The sequence below is a fragment of the Prunus dulcis genome, unplaced genomic scaffold (genome assembly GCF_902201215.1).
Source record: "Prunus dulcis unplaced genomic scaffold, ALMONDv2, whole genome shotgun sequence".
Classification (NCBI taxonomy): Eukaryota; Viridiplantae; Streptophyta; class Magnoliopsida; order Rosales; family Rosaceae; genus Prunus; species Prunus dulcis.
Genome location: NW_023010114.1, coordinates 19,362 through 29,624, shown reverse-complemented (window position 1 = coordinate 29,624; position 10,263 = coordinate 19,362). Strand labels below are relative to the sequence as shown.

Genomic DNA, 10,263 nt, shown 5'->3' with positions numbered 1-10,263 from the left:
AATATGGTACAAACACTAACTTTAATCTTGAATAAGCTACATGCCTACCAAAGGCAACAAAACACAGAATGAATGTCATTAACTTACTCAGCAAAGCACTGATGAATGCTGATTTCCCAACATTTGCTGAGCCCTATAGAGACCGTGTAATGTAAACTATCAGATACAGTATATTTCTCAAATAATGAAAATATTATTGTTGATAAATTAGAGCAGAGTAAAAGATTAGTACTAATTTTAAAACCAAAGGATAATCAATTGATAAGGAAAAACGACGACAACTGTTTTCCCTCTTGTTACATGTATTATGTACACAATTGTTCAGGTCTCAAAATGTTTTAGAATCACTTGACATAAACTTCCACTTAAAAGACTAACCAGAACAGTCCCGCCCCTGCACCAAGAAACAGCCAAAGAATTCAGGTTGAAATAAATTCAAATGATACACAGTAATATTTTGTTTCATAGAATAGCAAGTAAACAATAGGTCATCCTATTTACTCAGCTAGCTTTAATTTCTGTTATCAATTAGTCCAGTTAATGAACTTCACACATGTACATGCGCACAAGCACAAAAAGAGAAGTAAAGAACCTTATTCTCCTTTTGGATCTCAAACTCAATAGAGCCCTAATCCCAACTACATGGGACCAGTTTTCTCATCAAGAATTCCAGGAAAATCTTTAGATTGATAATATTATAAATAAATAAAAGCATAGTCAAGGAAACGAATCTTGCTTTCTTCTTTACAGTGGCCTCTACAACCCAATCACCAATACAATTAAAATCAGTCCCTTTGGGACGTAAATCAACCTGATATTAGAAAGTATAATCAAGTAGAAAAGTCGCTTACATCAATATCACATTAAAGAAGCAACAGCAGGCAGTTTAATACCTTAGTAATCACTAATATTATAGGATTTGCAACAGCCAAAAATCTACCATTGAAGTCCACAATATCAACCGATACGCGAGTAACCGATTAAGACAGAGAATTTTAAGTTTTTAACATTCCTTAAGGCAACTCTCTTAATTCATAGCAAGGCAAATGTTAGAAAGTAGTTTACCAATTTAACTATCAATGCTCTCCCATGGCGCAGGTAGGCCAGATTCTCTCGAAGCTGTTCAGCCAAAATGAACTGTTTCCAGCCAGAATAACCCCCATTCCCACCAACAGCAGTTATCATGTGTCCGTGAGATAGAAGCTTGCACCATTTACAATTTGGTGGTGCTTCTTCTTCTGCACATTTACATTTGGTAGTGCTTTTCTTGATTTGAAATGAATGAACTGAACTTTAACTTAAATACTGACAGCGAAATTACAACCCAATTCAGTAAAAGCATTTTGGACTTGGAAGCAAGAACTAAACTTTTAACTTAAAACGCCAGCAGCAAAATCGCAACCCAATTCAGTAGCAAAAAAAATTGCAATCCGATTAACAAAAGAAATGAAATTAAAGTAATACAAGCATAATTTATACCAATGCGTAGGTCTCGGGGTCCGAATAACCCGGAGCATCAGGCTCCGAAGTCTGTAACGGAAAAACATTAAGATAAAAAGATTTCCGAAAAAACATTAGTCTTACATAACAAACAAACTACAAATGTTACAGAAGGAACAATAACTAATGACTAATGCTAATAACATAATAAATTAAACAGATCATAAAGACTTGTAAAACACAACCACAATAAAGCCTTTGTATAATTATCAAAAGCAACTCCGTTATTTTCAAATTTTTTATAAAATTAATCTCTCCTTGAGAATTTGCAGGACCAATTGTCAGTCTTGTTGGTTTTAGCTTGTGTAATTATGCGTTGGTGTTGAATAACAAATTGTCAAGATTTTTGGCATTCAGTTCCATTTATTTAGATGGGGTATGTCTCTCCGGAGCAATGAGCAACTGAAGTTGCTTTGGAATAAGGATTTTTGAGTTTTCTTCATTATCCTTGTAATGCTTTCGCTTTGTGATGCTAGTTCTTGCACTCTAAATTTGTTCAGTATTCTTTGTGATTATAGATTGCATTTTTTCCACATAGTACACGCATCAGATCAGAGGAAGCAACAAAGTAAATTATCATATTTATAGACTAAAAAAGATAAAAATTATTTTTTTATTTTTTAAAAAGTGTCAAAAAGGAAACACCAGATATGAACTTCAAATGGTTATTACAATTCATCATATGAGATATAAGTTTTGGATCAAAATATTGCAGGCTTTTAAAATAAGGAGACCCATCCGATCATTTCAATGAGGGGTTATAGTAGGGTTCGTCATTGGGCCGGGCCGGACCGAGCGGAGGTTTCAAAGGACTAGGCCCAGGCCCGCCGATGGGCATTTTATTTTATTTTTGTTACAAATTTTTTAGAAAACCTATTTAAAATATAACAATAAATTTATTAATTCATAAAACATATTACATTGTTTCATTAAGGTTATTGAGTGCATCACTATAAAATATGTACATCCCAACTAGGTTGCCACCTCGGACAATCTACTATGGGAGGAGTCCTCGACCGCACTCTCTAAAAAGAGGAAGGTTCATGCCAGGCCCTCTAAAGATTAAGCTAGAACCTCATGGGCAAGGGATGTGTCTCCACTGACAAAAAAGCCAAGACTTCATTCTGTTGTGATCAAATCTTCTTCGAAAGAGGTCTCATCTGCTAATGTCAAGCACCTCGTTGGTGTGGATAGTAAGAAAATTGGTGGCATGCAAAATGTCCAGGATATTCCGGTCAAGTCTCCAATTGACAATCCTAGAACCTGCAATCTACCCTAGAAAGATGTCCATTCCCGAACAAGTTCACCTGCCGAGAAGCAAAGAGATGTTGGCATTCCTCCACTAAGCTTGAGTTGTCCACACCAATCAAGGAATGAGGATTGAACTGGGAGGACTGCTCCTCCACCTAACCATGGCGATCCAACTATCAAGCCAAGAGCAATCAAACATAGAGCTGATTCAATGTCATGGACTCCTTTGGAGGCGAGGATAATGGTGGCTAAGAAGGCTAGAGAGTCATCTACTCGGGCGAAGGATTCTTCGAAAACTCAAACAGCTGGTCCAAAGGTTGACAAGTGCAACTTCACAAAGGATGTATGTGTGTATGATCTGCTCGTGACGAACTTTTTATCAAGCCCGTCTGCCTGCATCAAGCTAGTTGATCATATACATCAGGTTAGTGATCTTGGCTTGTTCTCAAATCTTTCCTTGGAAAAGCAAAAGGAAGCGGTTGTCTATTCACTTCAAAAATGTGTAGTTTTGGCTGTTGAGGCCATTCGAAATTCGTCTGATGTTGCCTCATCCTTCTGCTTAGCTTAGTGAGTTGGAGAAAAAGAATGTTGATCTGACTGGCAAGCTCTCGGCAGAGCAGATCTGCCATGAAACAAGGGTGTCTGAAATGAATGAGAGCATGTATGTGCTGAAAAGTTTCCTTGATAAAAAAAGATAGTGAACTCAATTCTTCTGTAGCTGCTCTGCATAGCCGCAAGGAAGCTTTCTTCCGTCACGAGCGCAAAAATGCTGACATGGCTTGAAGCTATGACAAACTTCTAGCCAATCTTAAACCCTATCACAAAGCTACATGGCAATCCAAGTTTGAGGTCGTTATCGAAGCATATAGCTGGGTTACTTTGACTGCAAGAGTGGGGTCGTTCCTTGTTATTTCATTGAAGATGAAGATGTTGAGACGTTCTACTCTGACATGCTCTTTTCTCAAAGTGAGCAAATCAATGCGGTGGACATAGAGGTAGACGAAGAGCAGGTGGCTGGTCAGACTATAGCTAAGGAAAATGATGTCTTTAGGGTTTAGGGTTGTCTCTATACCCATTTACTGGATGATCAACAGTTGTTGGATGTTAGCTGCTTTGCCCTCATCTGCATGGATTCGATCGATCATAACTTAGGCAGTTTGAATGTGTATGATGAGGGCATCGTTATGCAGCAGATCAAGGCCAATCAATTCTTTGTACTGGAAGCTGGTCACGGGATCGTCTTTGGCTAGTTGGAGTCTGATTAAGACTTAGGAGATCGTAGTGGCGTTTAATCTTCCCCTTCTATGTTGGTCAACCTAGACTCCTCGAAATCGACCAAGATCATATTAATCCTTATGACCTTTTAGAAGGCTTCTTGGTTGCCTCGCGATCCCCAATATGCTAGATGGCCTTCATCGCGACGAACTCTGTACAGTGGCCTTCTCCCACTAGTTCTTTAAGGTGTTTTTCCAAGCAAAGCAATCATTTGTTAAATGTCTATGTGTCTCATGAAAGGCATCATATTTTCTGGTATTCCTCTTAGTTGGATCTTCCTTCAAGAGTGGTGGTCTCTTCACCTAAGGATTGTTTTTCACTTTGGCTAAAATTTAATGTAGTTTTCATCTGCTAGAGCGTCCCCTTGGGGCTGCGACTTGCACTTGCCACTGGTCTTGTTGCTGAATCTAATTGGCTTTCCGGGTAAACTTTTTCGCGGCGATTCGATCGTGATCCCACAGCTCGTAGGTGTCTACGAGTACAAAGACCTCTGCCATAGTCTGTCTTAGAGAGATAGCCAATTCAGATAGCCAGCTTGTGGTATAAGCCATGCTTAGTTCGCAAGCCCTTCTTGAAGGCAGAGGACACGATTTGGTCATTGCATCCTATGATGTTTACCTTTTCTATCTTGAATCTCTTGAAGGGATTCATCTTGCTTTTTGCATAGGCGGACCAGGGCGGCAGGGTATGGAACCAGTCTTGGACTACTCCTCACAGGGCATTGCAAATACCTTGCACATCAGAGCGTCTTCAGCCTTGTACAGGATCATAGCACTTTTGAAATACTTGAGATGGCTCTTGGGATCGGAATCCTTTTTAAATGGTTTGAAGGATGACGTTGAGAACCATTTTGGGGGAGCTACCTGCTCGATCTCACTAGTGAAAGAAGAAGAGTTCACTTGGTCTATCTCCCTACGTAAGGTATCCTCTGAATCTCCTTCAATTTTCAAGTCCCAAAGTCGGTTATTCACGAATTTCTCAATGTCCTCTACTCACCAAGTACGTGTTTCACGTCGATTTTTCTCACGATGAGGGCGCTGCTAATTAACTTCTTCGATGGCTCGTAGGGGCTGACCTTCTTGGTCATCTTGCCTATGTGGCGTATTGGTACACCACTAATCCCCAATCCTTCTCTTCCTGTGCAGTGACAGTACCAATATCCACTAATCATTGTTTCCACTGATTCATCATAGGTTCAAATCCTACGTGGGATCTTATTCTGGATTGTGCTTGCAAGAGATTCTCTGTGGCTTGGCTCTTCACATAACTTGTTACAAGGGTTGATAGATTGACCTTCCTGAGGGCCTAGTCTCATGAACACTTTTTTGTGGACCCAGAAGGGCATGAACATCATGTCGTGGGCCCAACCATTCATGCACGTTGATCCTTGGACTTAACCTCGATTAGAGACTCGATATATTTTAAGTAGGACTTCCGAATGCTTAGGAGCCAAAGTGCTGAGCAAGCTCTTGTTCTTCTCCTTATCCTCTTGTTCTTGCTGGACCTTCATGGGACCTCTCTAATTACCTACGAGTGCGTTCGTCCAAGGCCAAGGCCTCAGACTAAGTCAATCTAGTTGAGGAGTTGTCCAACAAAATTGTTTTGGTCTTCCATTCTTTGAGTCAATAGGTCAACTCTAAGACTAAGGTCTGCTTGACATCATGGATCAAGAGGAGAGAATTACGTGGAGCCCAATTGCACACGGGTTAAGGTTTCATTAGAGGTGTACAGGGAGCATACGTCGAGCACGGCAGCAAAGGAAGGAATGAATAAAGTTCCTCCATGATTGGGTCATGGCCTGTGGTGATCCTATGACCAAGAACATTTTAGGATACGATATTAATATGTATGGAAAGATCTCGTGCATCTAACTTTTTTAGACCACTTTCCATTTATATCTTAATCCATGGATTTGTTACTTTGTGTACGTTATGTATCTAGAGCAACGTTCTTGCCCCTTTGATTATTATATATTATTTTCTTACAATTATCCATTTTATATTGGCTTCTAAGGCATATATCTAACAATTGGTGCGGCGGCATAAGCTGATGGTACGCTTGCGGCAGTGGTGTCGTAAGAAGGCATGAGGTTCATGGCCATGGGTTGGGAGGAGGAGCTGCAGTTTCAACCACAAAAGTCGCGGATTGGGTAGTGGGAACGTTTTTGCTTCTCATGCACTTCCTTCCAACCATGGTTTTCTGGAAGGCTTCGGTTGAGTGACGTATAGGTGGAAACATATTTCTTTTATTCAAGAGCACACGTTGAGTATAACTCATGCTCTCAATAAAAGCACCAAAATGTTTGTGCAAATTTCTCACAGGAGAATATTCCCTGGTTGATTCATCGATCGTTGATATTCTTTCTCTCTCTTCCTTGATCCCTGCGAAATAAATAGGAGTAAATACACCACACCTGGGGGCTGTTGGCTAAAGGCCCTCCAATGCCTAAGTTAGTCCAATTGGATCTTTGAGAAAAGATAGGGTAATAGCTAAAATAGATGGAGTTTTCTCTCATGGGGAGAGCTAGGTAGCTAGAGCCTTGTGTGGTGGCACTTAGCCGTGTGGGAGAGATGAGAGAGGGAATGTCAATTGCAAGGAGAGAAAGAGGATTTTTGTAAGATTTTGGAATTATCTTGAATGTCTTGTGTAGCCATGTATTTATATTCTCTTTATGTGCTAAGGTTTTGGGAGAATAATCGTTATTTAATTATGATTATTTTTCCCAAAAATTATAATAGGAATTACTCCAAGAGATTTGATGGAGATTGGTTCCTTGATTTAGGGAGATATTTCTATCTTAAATCAAAAATAACTTCCCTAATTAAATATTTAATTAGGGTAATAAGTTTGACCTAAGGAATATTCTTTTTCCATGTGTCATCTTCTTGTTAGCCTGATAAATATATATTCCCACAACTATAACAGTAACAAAATACACAAAACGAACTGCACTAAACAGAAACAACGCAAACAAAAAGACAAACGTCATGATCAAAGTACTAAACTAAGTCAAAAGAACATATAGCTTCAAAATTATACAGACTTCTTTCTAAAATCCAATCATCATTGGGGGCTTCATAAATTCAACTTAAACATTCAGAAACTGCACTTCAATTTCTGATTAAGTTGCAACAACAATAGCAAAAAAAAAAAAAATCAAAGTCAAAATCAAAAAGCAAAGCCATCTTAAAAACAAGCAATTAAACAAAGTCAAAAAGGTATATCCATTGATGGCACAATTGTGTAATTTCCATTGACTTCAAAAATTATACCAATATTCAATGACAAACAATTTAGTCAAATGTAATTAAACGAAAACTAAAATGCAGTGTGTGCAAAACTTGATTATTCTTGAAAATTTGAAACATACAGTTTAAAATCCTACGTTCAAAACTTACTTTGCTACCTACAAGGAGCAGACAGATTTGCACAACATGCAAATTCAGCTTTTGGTTGGAGCGAATAGATGTTCAGAGAACACAAACTATACCAAAACCCGCGTCACTACTACAAAAAGTGAAAAAGACGACCAGAAAACAACGACGGTCTAAGTGAAAACCGCCGTGGTTTATAAAAAGACGATGGTTCTAAAAACACCGTCGTGTAATACCACCTTAGACAACTAAAAAATGGAGATTCAAATGGCTGTTCAAAAACAACGACGTACCTAATTAAACAACCGACGTCTATTTGAAACAGATTTCCGCAGTGTAAAATCAAAGCCAACAAAGAACGGCGGAAGTTATGAATCGACCGACGTAGAAATTAAAGACGACGATTTCAATAAAAACCGCCGTTTTTACTCATAAAATAACACGACGAGGTTTTCGTATAAGACGCCGTATAATTACAAACAAATCCACGTCTTTAAAATAAAAAATATCGCCGTATTAAAATAATTTACAACGACGTAAAATATAAATATATCGACGTCATTATCATATAGTTCTACGACGTTATCTTTAAATTGTACTATAAAATTTAACGTCGTATTTATTCATTTTATACGTCGTACATTTAATTTAAACCGTCGTCTTAATAGAATTTTTGTTAACAATTTTTTTCTTTGATTTTCTTATCCTACGTCGGTAGATCTACTTAATGACAAGAATTGAAATAACCACGACGGTTTATATAGAAAACCGCTGACATAATCAGATTTTTCTGAGAACCCAAGGGTTACGAAATCTTAACAGATGGAATTCTGTTCCACATCATAATCTTAACAGATGACACAGATTTGCAATCAGAGAGACAATTTTTTGGAAGTTGATGATGTGTGTGCGTTTGTGTATCTACAAAAATTATACCTAACGTCTTTGCAAATTTGCAATCAGAAAGACAATTTTCAACGACGGTTATATTACACCTAACGACGTTTAAAAAATCAACGTCGCTCAACAAATATATTACGTCGTCTTAGTATTACTTAAGACGACGAAAAACGACGACAGTAAAACAAAAACAGTCGTTGTTCTTATATTCTTATTTTATTTAAATCTGTCATCCAAAAAAGAAACTTTACATATTCCAGAATATTAATTTCCTTCGTTTTAAATTTCCTCCTGAAAAAAAACTCTATTTATAACGCACTGTAATTGAAAAATAAACTGAAAGGTAACAGGAAAAAAAATTCTTTTCATAATTTAAAAATTAAAATCCACGTCGGTTATATTAAACATAACGACGTTAAATGAAAGGATTCCACGGCGCATAACAAATATTGCGTCGTGTTATTTAAAAACGACGTAGTTATATGTAACCGCCGTATTTCTTTTTGAAATGGTTTTATATATAAGCAACTTTTCGACTTACACATGCACTGTTTCCAAACCCGATTAAAAATTTCAATCTCCCAGAGAAAACTTTTCGTCTTTTTTTTGTCAGAGCACTGTCAGAGTATCTCATCGTCTTCCTCTCGTCTTCTTCGTCGTCTCTGAACTTAAAGATCGATCGTCTTCCTCTTGCTTTCATTGCACGCAAAAGGTAAAATTTCATTTTCACTATTTTGGTTACTGTTTTGCATGCTCATACGTTTTTTGTTTGAAAAATCTTTTTACCTTTTTTCTGGCCAAAATCATTTTAATTCTTTCCAAGTTTGATAAAATATACAGACAAAGAGGGAAAGTTTCCAACTTTGAAGACAACTACCTCAACTAAATAAGACGACGGTAGTTCTTATTTACGTGGTTAAATATGTAGACCACGACGGTTCGTCAGTCGTTCTAGCGTCGTCTGAAAATTGACAAAGTTGTTTTTAAAATAATAGTCTTTTTTTTATTTGCTTGTTTAATTGCAGGTTTGATTTCTCTGAACAATGGTTTTTGTTTTTCCCTTATTTGATAAAATATAAAGAAAAAGAAACTAGGGTTGGAATCTAATATAGACGACAGTATATCTTATTATTTTACGTCGTGTGAATGTTAATACCACGACGGTGTATTACTATTGACGTCGTATGAACATAAATACCACGACGTTATATAAATAATGGTTTTACCACGATGGTGTATTACTATTGACGTCGTGTGAACATAAATACCACGACGTTATATAAATAATGGTTTTAAACTCGTATGAACATAAATACCACGACGGTTTATTACTATTGACGTCGTTTAAAATCGTATCATACGTCGTATTTTATTAATAACCGTCGTTTGTGTTCTTAATCTTTTCCTGAAATATTTTCATTTGCAGTTTTGTCTGTTAAAATGGTTTCTCAACAACAAACTAAGGATTCTGGCTCCAAGAAGCTTGGAATGGTAGCTCCTCAAGACAAGTCTTCGAAGGAGATGAAGTCTTCGAAGGAGATGAAGTCTTCGAAGAAGATGAAGTTTGCTTCATCATCTGCTGAGACAGAACAAACCAGCCAGACAACAATCTCTGATGATTCAAAGACTGGTCGAGGTATGAGCACAATGCCTCGTGTTGTGAAGAGAAAGCTTCAGAAACCGAGGCCAATTGTTGAGTACAATAAAAGGGGGAAAGGTATTGGCCAAGCACATAGTGAAATGCAGTCGTACATTGGTGTCTTGGCACGCTCCAGAGTTCCCCTTGTGGACAAGAAATGGTCCCAAATCCCCAAGGATGTTAAGGAGCAGATATGGGAAGCAGTTGACATGGCTTTTGTCGTAGGTCAAGGGGGCAAGAAATCTGTTTTAACTTCAGCTGCCAAGAAATGGAAGGATTTCAAGTCTACACTAACGAGGCATTATATCCTTCCATACACCAATG

At 37.7% G+C, this 10,263-nt stretch overlaps 1 pseudogene; it reads right to left on the bottom strand.

The window, feature by feature from the left end:
• Positions 1-373: 373 nt before the first annotated feature.
• On the bottom strand, positions 374-1,575 carry LOC117612922 (annotated as a pseudogene).
• Positions 1,576-10,263: the final 8,688 nt, after the last annotated feature.